The 14,644-nt window shown below is 40.4% G+C and overlaps 1 protein-coding gene across 6 annotated transcripts in view; it reads left to right on the top strand.

Annotated features, from left to right (window-relative positions):
* Window positions 1-2,819: 2,819 nt before the first annotated feature.
* Window positions 2,820-14,644, top strand: part of TPX2 (TPX2 microtubule nucleation factor) — a 57,422-nt gene continuing 45,597 nt past the window's right edge. For 2 of the 6 annotated variants that reach the window (XM_064572968.1, XM_045885563.2), the window contains exons 1-2: window positions 2,831-2,911; window positions 5,565-5,677. The gene's annotated coding sequence lies outside the window, so the exon portion shown is untranslated. The other 4 variants (XM_045885565.3, XM_045885562.3, XM_045885564.2 and 1 more) reach the window with 3 other exon arrangements.

The raw sequence follows: 14,644 nt of genomic DNA, 5'->3' as shown, positions 1-14,644 counted from the left end.
GCAGAGAGCTAATCAATGCTCAAAACCCTCCCAGGCCTCCTACCTCATTCAGAGTAAAAATCAAAGTCCTCACTATGGCCCAGTTGGTCTGCCGGAATATCTCCTGACATTCTCCTCCTTGTCCAGTTGATTCAGCCACTGACTTGCTAGCTATTTCCTTTTTTTTTTTTTTAAGATTTTATTTTTATTTATTTGAGAGAGAGAATGAGAGAGAGAGAGAGCATGAGAGGGTCAGAGGGAGAAGCAGACTCCCTGCTGAGCAGGGAGCCCAATGCGGGACTCAACCCCGAGACTCCAGGATCATGACCTGAGCTGAAGGCAGTCGCTTAACCAACTGAGCCACCCAGATGCCCCTTGCTAGCTATTTCTAAAACATGCCTGCTATGCTCCTACCTTTACACTTGTGGCTCCCGCTGCCTGGAACACTCTTCCTTCAGCTATCTATATGGCTCACTCTTCACCTTCTGGTGGTCTTTGTCCAAACGTCCCTGAACTACCCTACTTAAAATTACAAACCCCCTTCCCACGGATAAGGCCAAAACAGTGATGGCTGAAATTGTGGGTAGAGTGGACGAGATGTGTCTGTGCTTCCTTTCAGCTCTAAAAAGCTGCTTTGGTGATTTCAGACCGCACAGTCATCCATTCATGAAGAATGGGAACTTGAGACTCAGCCTAGAATGTAATCAATGCAGAAGGAATGACAGGAGATGAATCCCTTGGGTCAGGCTTACCCCTTGGAACGACTTGGGAAGTTCTTGCACACGTCCTGGCCTGCAGGCACTGCCTCATTCACTCGCTCACCCACTGGGCATCTTCTGCCTAGTAGGCCCTGGACACGGCACGGCTCTGATGCCCCTGCTCTCCTAATGTAAAGCAAACTATCTTTACCTCCACCCCCACCCGGGCCTGGCTCCTCTGTGGCCCTGCAGGTCCCTAGTGGTTGGGCGATGTGTCTGCTGAAAGTGGGCGGCCACAGGGTAGTCAGACCCTGCCCTTCCTTTGTCTCTGTCCAGCCCCTGCCTTCCTCCTCCCATTGCCATCCGCCCCTCAGGGCCTGGAGAGCAAATGGCTTTGCATTTACCACCTCCTAATACACTATATTTATTTACCTTGTTTAGAGTCTGTCTTCTCAGGTAGAATGCCAGGTTCCCAAGGACAGAGATTTTGTCTGTCTTTTCATGATTCTACCCCCACATTTAGTACAGTGACTGACACACGGTAGGTGTTCAATTCATGCTATGGTGACTGTGCCTCTGTGCCTCTATGTGAAAGTAGATGAGTGTGTCTTTTGGAACTAAACCTAGAAATAGCAGACCTAGGTCACAGGGCATACATATTTGACATTTTAATAGATGTTGCTAACTTGCCCTCTAAAGCAGCCAAACCCATTCGTTCCCTACCTTGCAAATCCTTGATACCATTGAACTTTTAATTTTTAAACAATATGATAGGTGAAAATGGTACCTTCTTGTTTAAATTTAAATCTAATTTAAATTTCAGTATTGCTAGTTGAGGCCAACTACCTTTGCATGTCTTTTTTTTAAATTTGAATATCTAATTGGCTTTATTAAGTGATTCCTGAATTGGGCAGCATCCCATCTAGCAAGTAGAGGGGAGTCCCCATTTGCATTATCTTTAATGGCCAATTTGTTTCTTCTTCTAAGAACTGCCCATTTCCCCCATTTTTTTCCTATTGAGTTTTTGTCCTTTTCTTACTGATTCATAGACTTTTTAAATTTATACAATTAACTATACTTTAAAAATTACGATAATTTAAAAATATGTTAATGTTCATGAGAGCTAGTATGGCAGTCACCCTCCTTCCCCATTATTTTTCAAAACTCAGATGCCACATCTTGTGCTTTCCTCTTCTATAGAAATTTTAGAATCAACTTGGCAAGTTCCAAGACAAAACCTATTGCGAATTTCATTGGAATTGCCTTGAACTCTTCATATGGAAAATTAACAGCTTTACAATATTGGATCTCCCCATCCACTAATAAAGTATGTAATCTCCTTTACTTATTTTTATAGTTATTTAACTAAGTTTTACAGTTTTTAATTTTCAGATAAAGGTCTTAGGCTTATTTTCTTAAACGCTGTAGTTTTTATTACAGTGATCTTTTCCCCCCTTGTAACTGCTATTATTTTCTGACTGATTGTTGATGATGGACAGGACCAGACGTCCTTAATTCAAATTCCACCTCCTCTATTTATTTATTTTAGACAATTCACTCAACTTCTCTGAGCCTTTGTTTTCTCTTCTAAAATACGAGGATGATAAAGCAAGAGTCGTAAATGGAATTGAAAGGGAAGGACCAACCAATCATAAGCCGCGGCTTTAAGCCGGTAATATCAGGGCATGGGCTCAATAAAGACTTGGAGAGACTCCTTCACGGTTGGGAGAATAGCTGAGGGCGAGTCTATGTTGTATGCAGGGGATTGTATTAAAACTCGAATTCCTATGAACATACAAAGCACCATGCGCCACTATAGCAAGAATAATAAAAAATTTTCTTTCGTGAAAGTTTTGGGGAGGTCCAGGTGCGCGCCGTTCTGTTACCTGAAACAACTCCTTATCTCTTCAGTTGGTACCACCTCTCCCGAATAATTTGGAGTCGAGCATTCTGGGCTTTGTAGTAACTTCCTTATTAGAGTTGTTTCAAAGGGCACACGCAGCTGCATGAGACTACATTTCCCAGGAGTCTTCCGGGCCGGTTGTTTGCTTGTCCCTCATCCTGACTTCCGGCGTCCGTGCGATCCTCTGGGCCAATCCGGAGGCTAAGGATTGCCGGTTCCCGCACTGTGATTGGTGCATTCGACTAGAGAGCCTGGGTTCAAATTTTCAACGGTACTGAATGAAGTCCCGCGGCGGATCTTCCGGGCGCTCGGTTGTCAGAGCTGAGGCGAGGTGAGCACTGGGGAGAAACGGGGAGCAGCTGGGGCGCGGCCTGCCCTCTCTCTGATTTTTGAACGGCTGGAGGTCGCCCCCAAGCCCGTAGCGCCTCCAAGCGCCTCTTGACACTGGCTTCTGAGGCGGTCGTATTGTGTGGGCGCCGCCCTGGCCAGGCGGAGAGGGAGCCGGGCATCGGACCACCCTTCTCTTGGTGACAGGATTTTCCAGTGAAGTGTGTCCCGACCGAGACTAGCGGGCTGCATCTGGAGGTAGAGGCCGTGGGAAATAGGGGGAAGTAGGGGTTGCTGGAGGCTGTAAGCTAATAACGGGAACTATCATTGTTACCACGCACAGATGAGATAAGCTTTCACTGGACTAAGCACTCTGCGTGCGTTTTCTCACTTAATTATCGCACAAAGCCAACGAAGCAGGTGCTATTCTTAGTCCCACTTTATAGAGGAGGAAACTGAGGCTCACAATCTAAATTTCAAGAAATGGGTGAAACAGCAGCCCCGCCCTCAAGAAGTGTGGCTTTGGTGGAGGAAAACAGATGTGGTCACAGACAACTACATTTACAAAGTACTGTGTAGGATAGAAGGGTAATAGATATGGTGTGAGAACATAATTGCGGGACTTAAATTCCAATTGGAGTTGTTTTTCTGTTTGGGATTTAAAATTCATCCTGTTTATCCGTATCTGCTTAGCCTTCCCCCTTTGTAACGAATATCTAGGTATTATTGCCTTTCTAATTTTCTGTCCTAGAACATTTATAGATTGAAGAGGAAAGGAAAAGTGTGAACCAGACTATAATATGGTAGGATTGTTTTGCCCCCTTTTTCTTGATGTATGGTTTCTTTGTCTCACATACAGTTTTCTTCTCGTAGTTAAGTACCAAGGGCTTGCCCAATCAGCCCTGCTTAGGACCAGACAGCATTGAGTGCTCTGCTGATTTTGCTCTGAGGTCATCCTTGATGTACTCCTAGGTTCATTCAGCTTTACCTTGTCTTGACATCCTATGGCCTTTCTTTGTATTTGTCTCACTCATCGGATGTCAGAATTTGAACTCTTTACTGCTACAATAAGGATATTCTTGTGTTGTGGCCTCAGTGTATCATACGTACCTTGTCAAGCCACCCCTATATCACCCTTGGTTGTTTTGGAGTAGCACTCTTGGGTGTGTTAGCTCAGTATTAAGTTACCACTCTCAGGATAAAAATTTTTGTGGCTCCCAGCTCACTTAGCTAATTAATTGACTTGAGGGTGTACTGTGTGCTCAGATTGGTGTTAGATACTATGGATATTCAGATGTATGATGTTCTCATGGGTTTTCTGGTATGCTTGAGGACAAAAGACTGATTCAGATTGACAAGTGACAATCTGAACAAGATATGACAGCATTGGAGTACTCTAGTATTATGTATTGTAGGTGCCCTGGCAATGTAGAGGTGAGGGAGATCAATGAGGCTTAAAACAGGCAAGGATGTCTTTGTGAAGCAGATGGGACACAAACTGGCTCTTGATAAGCAGAGTTTGGTTAGACAAGAACTAGAACAGTCTTGGTGCACGGAAATTGCCCACTTACTATCTGCTGAATTGGATAGGCAGGAGGGCATTATCTAAATTGACTACAAAATTGCAGGTATAAAAAACTGCATGTATTCAACTAGGTTGGTAAATTTGTTTAAACTTTTGGGGTGCCTGGGTGGCTCAGTCCGTTAAGAGTCTGCCTTCGGCTCAGGTCGTGATCCCAGGGTCCTGGGATCGAGCCCCGCATCGGGCTCCTTGCTCGGCGGGAGGCCTGCTTCTCCCTCTCCCTGTGCCGCTCCCCCTACTTGTGCTCTCTCGCTCTGTCAAATAAATGAATAAAATCTTAAAAAAAAAAAAAAAACTTAAAAACTTTTAATAAAATAGGGTTGTTTTGGCCAGCCTTATGCTTAAGTCTGTGTATTCGAAGCTTAATAAAGTTAACTTACCCTACATCTGCAATTAAGCTTTTCCAGGAGACAGGATTATGTGGGAAAGTCCTTCATTTTTTATTTTAGTGCCAGGAGATGTTCCGAAGTTTTTCTATATCCCCTACATATTTTTTTCTTCAGCCTTTCCTGAGTCTCTTCCCTAATTCTTTTTGAATTGCTGGGGAAGGAAGGAAGAAAGAAGAGATCTAAATGCCCTTTGGCAAACTGAATTTTCTTTGCCATGAGTAAAGTTAGGAAATAGAATGACCACTGGGAGACTGATCAGCCCAAACAATTCTATGAATAGGTCTGTATTTGAGACAGAAACCTAGAGATCAGTGGTTCAAGGTACTTTTTTTCATATTATAAGTGTGCCTACTATTTGTCCTGATGTTTGAATAGAAGTGTACCCTATTACCCCTTGGTGTCAGTGTTCCTAAATTGCAGATTTTGGAAAGGTCGTTTTAAAATGGGAGTATATAATATTAAAGACACCACGAGACAGCATATGTATAATCAAGAAACTTAAGCTGAAACAACAATTAAGTTTGGCATTTGGGTAGATTTATGCTATTTAGACTTTAGCTCTCAGAAGCACTCTTTGGTTTTGAGAGTGGGTATCCTTGCTGTTTTGTAGCCCCTTCCTATTCTCTGCTTACCATTTTTACTACAGAGAACATGAACCTGTTATATCACCTTTCTCTTTCTAATAGGTTCTTGATAAGAAGTATTTGCTAGACTTCAACATTTCAGAAGAGAGGTGAAAAAGTATATTGCAACTCTGAATCAAGCCTGTAGGCAGGTGGACTGATAGATTAAACCACAGGTAAGGCTATGTCCACAGTGAGTTACATTAAAAAGGAATAAGAGGAACATTAATATATTACCATCAGAAGTGTTTCATGTATCTTCAAAAGTAACATTTTGGAAGAAAATTTATTTAATACGGAAAAGCAAAAGAAAGAGCTATCACTCACTATCCTACCTCTCAGATAAACTATTGCTAGTATTTTGATAGATTTCTTTCCAAATTTTTCTGTGTGCATATTTGGTTTTAAAAAGTCATACACTTCGCGCCTGGGTGGCTCAGTCGTTAAGCATCTGCCTTTGGCTCAGGTCATGATCCCGGGGTCCTGGGATCGAGCCCCGCATTGGGCTCCCTGCTCAGTGGGAAGCCTGCTTCTCCCTCTCCCTCTCCCCCTGCTTGTGTTCCCTCTCTCACTGTATCTCTCTCTGTCAAATAAATAAATAAAATCTTAAAAATAAAAAGTCCTACACTAAAAATTTTCATTATTTTTTTCAACTTAATAATTAGGTTATGAACATTTTTTCATGTCATTAAAATTTGCTACAACTTTTATTATTTAAAAGATTTTATTTGTCAGAGAGAGAGAGAGAGAGCACGTGAACAAGCAGGGGGAGCAGCAGGCAGAGGTAGAAGCAGGCTTCCTGCTGAGCAAGGAGCCCGATGCGGGACTTTATCCCAAGACCCTGGGATCATAACCTGAGCTGAAGGCGGACACTTAATCGACTGACCCACCTAGGCATCCCGCTACAACGTAATTTTAATGGCTATGTGGTATTCCATTATATGGTTCTGCCATAGTTTTTTATGCAGTGAAATCATTGGTCAAAAGTTTATATATATATATATATTTTTAAGATTTTATTTATGGGCGCCTGGGTGGCTCAGTTGGTTAAGCAACTGCCTTCGGCTAATCTTAAAAAATCTTAAAAAAAAAAAAAAAGAAAGATTAAAAAAAAAGATTTTATTTATTTATTTGAGACAGAGAGAATGAGATAGAGAGAGCATGAGAGGGGGGAGGGTCAGAGGGAGAAGCAGACTCCCCGCGGAGCAGGGAGCCCGATGCGGGACTCGATCCCGGGACTCCAGGATCATGACCTGAGCCGAAGGCAGTTGCTTAACCAATTGAGCCACCCAGGCGCCCCTAAAAGTTCATATTTTTAAGACTTGGGTATGTAACACCAAACTGCCTCATAGGAAAATTATGCTGATTTACATACCCACTTAATAGTGTATATTCACTATTCACACAGGTACAAATTTATATTTTAAAAATATGTGATACATTCACATGGTACAAAAATCAAATAGTATGAAAAGGTTTATAGTTAAAAATCTTCTTTCAACCCTGTCACTAGCTACCTCACTTCCTGGCATCCCATAGGTAATCACTTTTTGAGGTTCTTGGGTATCTGTGTATCTACATCCCAAGAAGGATACCCTTTTGAACGATATAAATCTTTACAAGATTGAGTGATTGAGATTTCACTAGGAATGTAACCTCCTGCTGCCCAACTGTCAACCCTTACAAACTCTTTCAGCTTGTTACTATTGAAACAGCAGGGCGCCTGGGTGGCTCAGTTGGTTAAGCAACTGCCTTTGGCTCAGGTCATGATCCCGGAGTCCCCGGATCGAGTTCCGCATTGGGCTCCCTGCTCAGTGAGGAGCCTGCTTCTCCCTCTGACCCTCCCCCACTCATGTACTCTCTCTCTCTCATTCTCGCTCTCTCAAAATAAATAAATAATCTTAAAAAAAAAAGAAAGAAAGAAACAGCAGAACACTTTGATATCCTACAAAGATTTCCTGATATTCTACAAAGATTTCCTTTTAGTATTCTACAAAGATCTGTGTCATTATTTGGTTTGAAGGTAAATGGCATCATTGATTTTTATCCAGGTCTTATTAGTTGTATAAGAGCAGTTTAGGGTTTATAGAGTTGTATGGATAAATTAAATAGAACTGAATTCATAATCCATAACTCACAAGTTTGGGAGAGAGATGATAAAAAATATATGTGCTTGAGGTTTCTGGACAGTGATGAATTACAACAAGTGTCCATGTGTCCTGTGCTGACTTCTGAGTGCTTGGACAGTGAGGAATTGTCATTGGATTTTAAATTGACCCAATTTTGGAAGCTTCGTGGATCTGTTTCTGTAAACAGATCCAATTTCAATGTAGAAGTTAGCAAACATAAATGTAGAAACACAAAGTCCATTAACTTCCTTTAGACTTAGTTTGTGACTTTGATTAACAGTTAGAATTGCATGCTGGATTATGTTGCCATTTACTGACTCGTGCTAATCCCTTATGTACAAAAAAAATGTAGGTGTTTTTTCCCTGGGTAAGATGAAAATAACTCAACTCTATTTAACTTGTGGTACGGTAACAGGATCTCTTATCCCTTGTGAAAGTAGGAGAGGGTGTGCCTGGGGAAATGGCACCATTTGGGATGGGACCATTTAACTAATACACTTCTAATCTTGACTTATTCTTACTCTGTTTATTATATTACCAGTTAACTCATGATTTTTCTTCCAATAGAAATAGGTACAATGCAGCTCACAAAATGGATAGTGAAGTGCTTGAGAGCATCTGTCACACCAAAGTCTTTGTTTTGTTTAGGAGCTGCTAGTCTACTATTCCATCCTTGCTTAGGATGCACCCTTTTGCAGTTTTCTCCCACCTCCTCTGAACCTGCACCTTTTGATTTATAGAGGTTGTCAAGTCTAGTTATTTTTGGTTTGAGAGTGAAGAGGAACAGGACATGATGGAGGTTAATTTCAAAAGAATGTGGAAACAAGTTACATTGCTTCTTTTGCAATCTTCCTCAATTAAGTGCTTTTCCCACATTTGTTTCCCCTTTTCATTTATCTCTTTCTTTAGAAAAAGTCAATATTCATCCTTAGCTTTTGTTGTTGTTGTTCTTGTGCATATCTTTTTTCTTTTTTTTTAAAGATTTATTTATTTATTTGACAGAGACACAGCGAGAGAGGGAACACAAGCAGGGGGATTGGGAGAGGGAGAAGCAGGCTTCCCGCAGAGCAGGGAGCCTGATGTGGGGCTCGATCCCTGGGATCATGACCTGAGTTGAAGGCAGACGCTTAACGACTGGGCCACCCAGGTGCCCCTCTTTTTTTTTTAATTTTTGACTTGAGTATAGTTGACACACAATGCTATATTAGTTTCAGTTTATAATATAGTGATTCAGCATCTCTATAGGTTATGCTATGCTCACCACTGTCTGTATCTTTTAGGCATCACTTCCACCAGGTACCTTTTTCTGACCCTCCTGGTCCCCTTCTCTGCACTTCCGTAGTGGCCGTGGTTTTTCCCCTGTTGTAGCAAGGATCACCCTCTATCCCAATTGTCTGTGTTCTCCACTCAAATATGAGTTTCTTAAGGGAAGAGATTATATGTATCCTTTTAGTCTTTGTTTTCTGGAAACAAAAATGAGCTGTATGATATGATGATGGCTCTTATTAGGAAGTTCTAAAAGGAACCTAAGTAGTTCATAATATGGGAGAGGCTTTTTCCTCAGTTCTGTTGTAGGATTATTGGTCTGAAAGAGCTATTTCTTCACTCAGAATGTTTCTAGTTTTGCAGGAGTCTAGAGCTATGGTAGATTCAGATAGTTTTGAAATGTGAAGCTGATTCTCTTGCTTGGCAGTCTTATTTGTTTGGGGGAATGTGGTTGACACATGTGCCTTTTTTCTTTCTTTTTTTTTTCAGTGAGACCTGTTGACAGAAATTCAATCTTGATTAAGGGGTACAGGAAGGCATCCAGTTCCCATCATGCCTGGGGCTCTCTCATTTAAACAGTTGGCCCAGGCCCTGGTCTGTTCCATTTCCCACTAGGCCTTGTGCTTTTTAATTTTTGAAGGTTTCACATTTTCATTTTATTATTTGTGGGAGAAGCAGCGTGGTGAAGCCAGCATAACCCAGTAGTTACTTTTGGTTTTGTTCATGTACTTGTGCTATCACCTTTTCTTGAAGAGAGTCAGACTTCTCAGTAGATATATATTTCATTTACTTGTTCCCTTTTTAGGGGGATTGTGGGGGTGGTCTCCTGAGTTGGTCATACTAGACCAAAAGATAACTTAAAAGAAGCTTTTTTAAAAAGAGGTTATGTTAGAAAAATAGTATTTTGGTTTTAAAATTTTCACCTAAATAAAGATTAGGCATATTTAGTTTTGAGCCCCTTGCCTTTTGACTCCCATCAATCAAATGCACTCTTAGACCTCAGAAGATATCCCTCCTTCTGATTGCTTAAATACCCTCTTCTTTGTCTTTTACTCTAGAATATCCACTGAGAGGTTCAGACTAACTTCCATCTTATGTAAAGCAAAAACGATGTGCAAGAGTACAAACTAAGAAAAAGAGAAATTAAGGGGTGGTGTTTTACTTTATGGGATGATTCAGCTCAGAACTTTCCCAGTGTATTTAGAATAGGATTCTTAATTTACCAGTATTCTTTTATGAGCAGTTTGTCAGGGATGTTTAGTTTTATGTAAAGCAGAGTTAATTTTTGCATTTGTCTGACAGATTAGTATGATTTGGTTACCTCTCTCATCTTTGAGGTAATGTTATAGGAAAAACCTGTGCATTATAGGGACTCTAGATTTTGGAATCTCACAGACCTGGTCTTAAAACTCAACACTGCTACATACAAAGTTGGTAATCTTGGAGTGGCTTAATTACTCTGAGCCTGTTTCCTTATTTGTAAAATGGTGATGAGGATATATATCTACCTTGTATATTGTTAATGAAATTTAAATGAGATGATTTATGTCAAGTGCCTGGTCAAGTACTTGGCCTGTAGTAAACAGTATTTGGAAGTTATTATCTACAAATGGTTTTATCCCTTGTTCCTTGACATTTCATATTGATCTACATAAATATCTATCTTTTAAATAAATATGAGAGTAAATAAATAAAAACAAACAAATGCATAAAAATACACACACATACACGCATGCACACACGCACAAGGGATGCCTGGCTGGCTCAGTTGGTAGAGCACGTGGCTCCTGATCTTGGGGTTGTGAATTTGAGCCACATATTGGGCATGGAGATTACCTAAAGAAAAAAGTTAAGTAAATATGAGAGGTAGTGGATAAGGACACAGCCTTTAGGGCCTATGTGAGTTCAAATGCTGGCTCTGCTACTTCTTAGCTGTGTGGCCATGAACAAGTAGTAAATCTCTCCTTGCCTCAGTTTCCTCATCTGTAAAATGAAGATAATAACAGTGCTTACTTCATAGGATTATTGGAAGATTTAGTGAGTTAATACATTTAAAATACAGTCAACAATGTCTGGCATGTCATAAGTACTCAATAATTAATAGCTATTATTATTTATAACTTTTTTCAAGTTTATATACTTTTATTAAGTCAATACCCAGGAGCATTTTGTTTTTATACAGAAACATTAAAAAAAGAAAGGATGGATAACATATGGGTAAGTGAAGTTAGTAGCCAATTTATAGACCACGTAAATGGGAAACCTTATTTCCAAAATCAAGAGGTTTAGCAATTATTGCTGGATTACCAAGAGTACATAATAAATAAAAAATTCCAGAAATCCTAGTGACTTATGGACTGTAAACACCAATGTAGGGGGAAATAAATACTGCTTAACTAGTTCTTTAAACTGAAAATGTATGTGTTTATAAAACATATTCAAAGAGTATGAAAGTTCCTATAGTGGAAAGTCTTTACCTGACCCAGAACTCCTAGCTCTCTACCCAGACCCAAAGACCGTTAACACTATTATGTCTCCTTCCGCAATAGTCTTATGTGTGTACCAAGGTATATATGAGTATATATTACCCCTTTGCTTCTTTTTTTTTTAAAGATTTTATTTATTTATTTATTTGAGAGAGAGAGAGAGAGAGAGCATGAGATGGGGGAGGGTCACAGGGAGAAGCAGACCCCCTGCTGAGCAGGGAGCCCGATGCGGGACTCGATCCAGGGACTCCAGGATCATGACCTGAGCCGAAGGCAGTCGCTTAACCAACTGAGCCACCCAGGCGCCCCACCCCTTTGCTTCTTTTTAACATGAATGGAAGTATGCACTTTTATATTTTACTTTTCTTAATAGTTCTTGAAACTCATTATGTACATATCATCACATATGCAAAATTACCTAGTATTAAAGTTACTTAATATTTTATTATATGATTGTGTCATAATTTATTCAACCAGTCTTCTACTGGTGGAATTTTGGTTTTTAGTTTTTTGGCTTTTACAATACTATAGTATTGATACAATACTATAGTATTGTATACAATACAATACAATACTATAGTACTTTTACATTTGGCAAGATCTATCAAAAAGAAAAATGCAGTTACCCTCCCAAGAGGGTAGCCATGTAGCTCCATAATTAAAAAAAGAAAAAAGTGTGAGGGTTAAATTTGAATACTTTCCAGGTGGTTTTCAGTAGCATGCTGTGGTGGAAATCATGATTTTTAGGAAGCTAAGTGGGGTTGTTGCATATTACATTCCTGCCTCTTCCCTCCCCCAACTTTTTCATTACATTCCTGCCTGGGAAGTGTTCCCAGTGACCTGGGTTAGGCATTAAGATCATGGGAATCCAAGATTTTCCCATGTCTTCCAGCATGTTTGTTCACAAGAACAGGAAAACTTATTCCTTGCAGCAGGGGAATTTTAGCCACTGTCAGTCACTGGGGAATCTTTCAGTGAGGGTCCTTTGAATACAAATGTGGTCAAGGAGAGGAGAGGTATCAGTAGGTCAAAAGGCAGTGATAATATCTTATAGTAGTATATTTTATAGCACTTGAAATGCTTTCTCATTTGTTTATGGGAAGTAGGTAGGCAGAAAGGTAGAGTGACTTGCCTGTTATCATCTACATCTAGTAAATGACAGAGACAGGTCTAGAATTCTGGACTTCTGTGTTGGGATTGTTTTGGGCTCTAAGTGACAGAAAATGTCACTATAATGACTTAAACAAAAGGAGTATTATTGTCTGGAGGTAGGTGGTTGCTGATATTTGATCAATGGTCAGTGGCTCAGCAATGTCAGGGCCAATGTTATTTTCTTGGCCATCCACTTGTGTGCATGATAGCTGCACTCAAATAACCTTCTGAATTACCCCAGTCCACTGAGAGAAGCTACTAAAATACTGGCCCAAACCACTGAGCAATGAAGTTGAGTGTAACTAATTTCATGATTTATCTCAGAGTATAGGTATAGTGGTATAATATAAAGAAAATGAGCACTGAAAGTTATTAGTGCCCAGAATTGGTGATGGTTTGGGGAATTGGCATACCTCTCTGGTAATATAAGTGATTATTGCTCTTTTGAGGAACATTTTCACAGTTTGAGTCAAGAGCCAGCAATTCCATTTTTTTTAAAGATTTTATTTATTTATTTGAGAGACAGCACAAGCTGGGGGGGGTGAAGGGTCTGAGGGAGAGGGAGAAGCAGACTCCCCACTGAGCAGGGAGCCCAACACAGGGCTTGATCCCAGAACCCTGGGATCATGACCTGAGCTGAAGACAGATGCTTAACTGACTGAGCCACCCAGGCATCCACCCCCACAGCAATTCCATTTTTTTTTTTAAAGATTTTATTTATTTATTTGAGAGAGAGAGAATGAGAGAGAGCACATGAGAGGGGGGAGGGTCAGAGGGAGAAGCAGACTCCCTGCCGAGCAGGGAGCCCGATGCGGGACTCGATCCAGGGACTCCAGGATCATGACCTGAGCCGAAGGCAGTCGCTTAACCAACTGAGCCACCCAGGCACCCAGCAATTCCATTTTTAAGAATTTATCTTAAGGGTAGGATTATGGATGTGTACAGAAATTGAGCTATAAGGATATTCTTCTTCTTATTCTTTAAAAATTTTATTGAGAGAAAGAGCACACGAGAGAGAGAGAGAGAGAGAGAGAGGGAGGGTACTTGCATGACAGGGGGGAGGGAGGGGCAGGAACAAGAGCAGATTCCCTGCCTAGCGGGGAGCCTGACACGAGGCTCGATCCCAGGACCCTGGGACCATGACCTGAGCCAAAGGCAGTCACTCAACCAACTGAGCCACCCAGGCAACCCTGGATATTTTTCTAGTAGTATCTTTAAAGTGAAAATATTGGGAAATGCCTAAGTAAATTATGGTACAGCCATCAATTGATAAAATGTCTATATGTATTGACATGGAAAATGTTTACAATATATGAAACAGATTCATATATATGTGTATATTTATATATAGAAAAAGAATGAGAAAGAGATAGACTGGAATAGTGTGATATTGTAGATTATTATTTTTTTAATAAGAGTTTTTTTGTGATCTAATTTCCTTAATGAGCATGTATTTTTATAATAACATAAAGGCTTAATGAAGGTACTTAATTTAATAAATGTGTATGCAAGTGATTACTGGTATCTACTTCTCTTCCAAGATACAGAATACTTTAAGTACATGTTGTTCCTGGATGAAGACAAGTGGCTCATTGGGTTTCATAGGGAAATTATTTGCCAGTGAGTGTGTCCTTCAGGCTGTTTTTCAGACTACTTCCAGATATTTTCTTAACCATAGAGGGCCAGAGTGGGGGTTGACTTTAAACCTACACAGGTTTCTATAGGACAGTGTAGAACTTTGTACACAGGAGTAGGGATGGGCCCATATCTTTGACTAGTTCCTTTGACCTAATCTGCATGTTGTGCCTTTTATGTTTTGTTTTGTTTTTTTTTAAGATTTTGTTTTTAGCAATCTCTACACCCAATGTAGGGCTCGAACCTACAACCCCAAGATCAAGAGTCACATTCTCTACTTACTTAGCCAGCCAGGCACCTCATTTTATGTATTTCTTAAAGTTTTTCTCTTCATGCCCAGGAATAGTATTTTTATGAAGATATTTCTTTTTTTTTTAATATTTTATTTATTTATTTGACAGAGAGAGAGATAGCGAGAGCAGGAACACAAGCAGGGGGAGTGGGAGAGGGAGAAGCAGGCTTCCTGCTGAGCAGG

Source organism: Mirounga angustirostris, unplaced genomic scaffold (assembly GCF_029215605.1).
Source record: "Mirounga angustirostris isolate CCGP_5_RB_7025 unplaced genomic scaffold, mMirAng1.0.hap1 SCAF_10, whole genome shotgun sequence".
Taxonomy (NCBI): domain Eukaryota; kingdom Metazoa; phylum Chordata; class Mammalia; order Carnivora; family Phocidae; genus Mirounga; species Mirounga angustirostris.
This window is presented reverse-complemented; position numbering and strand designations above follow the sequence as displayed.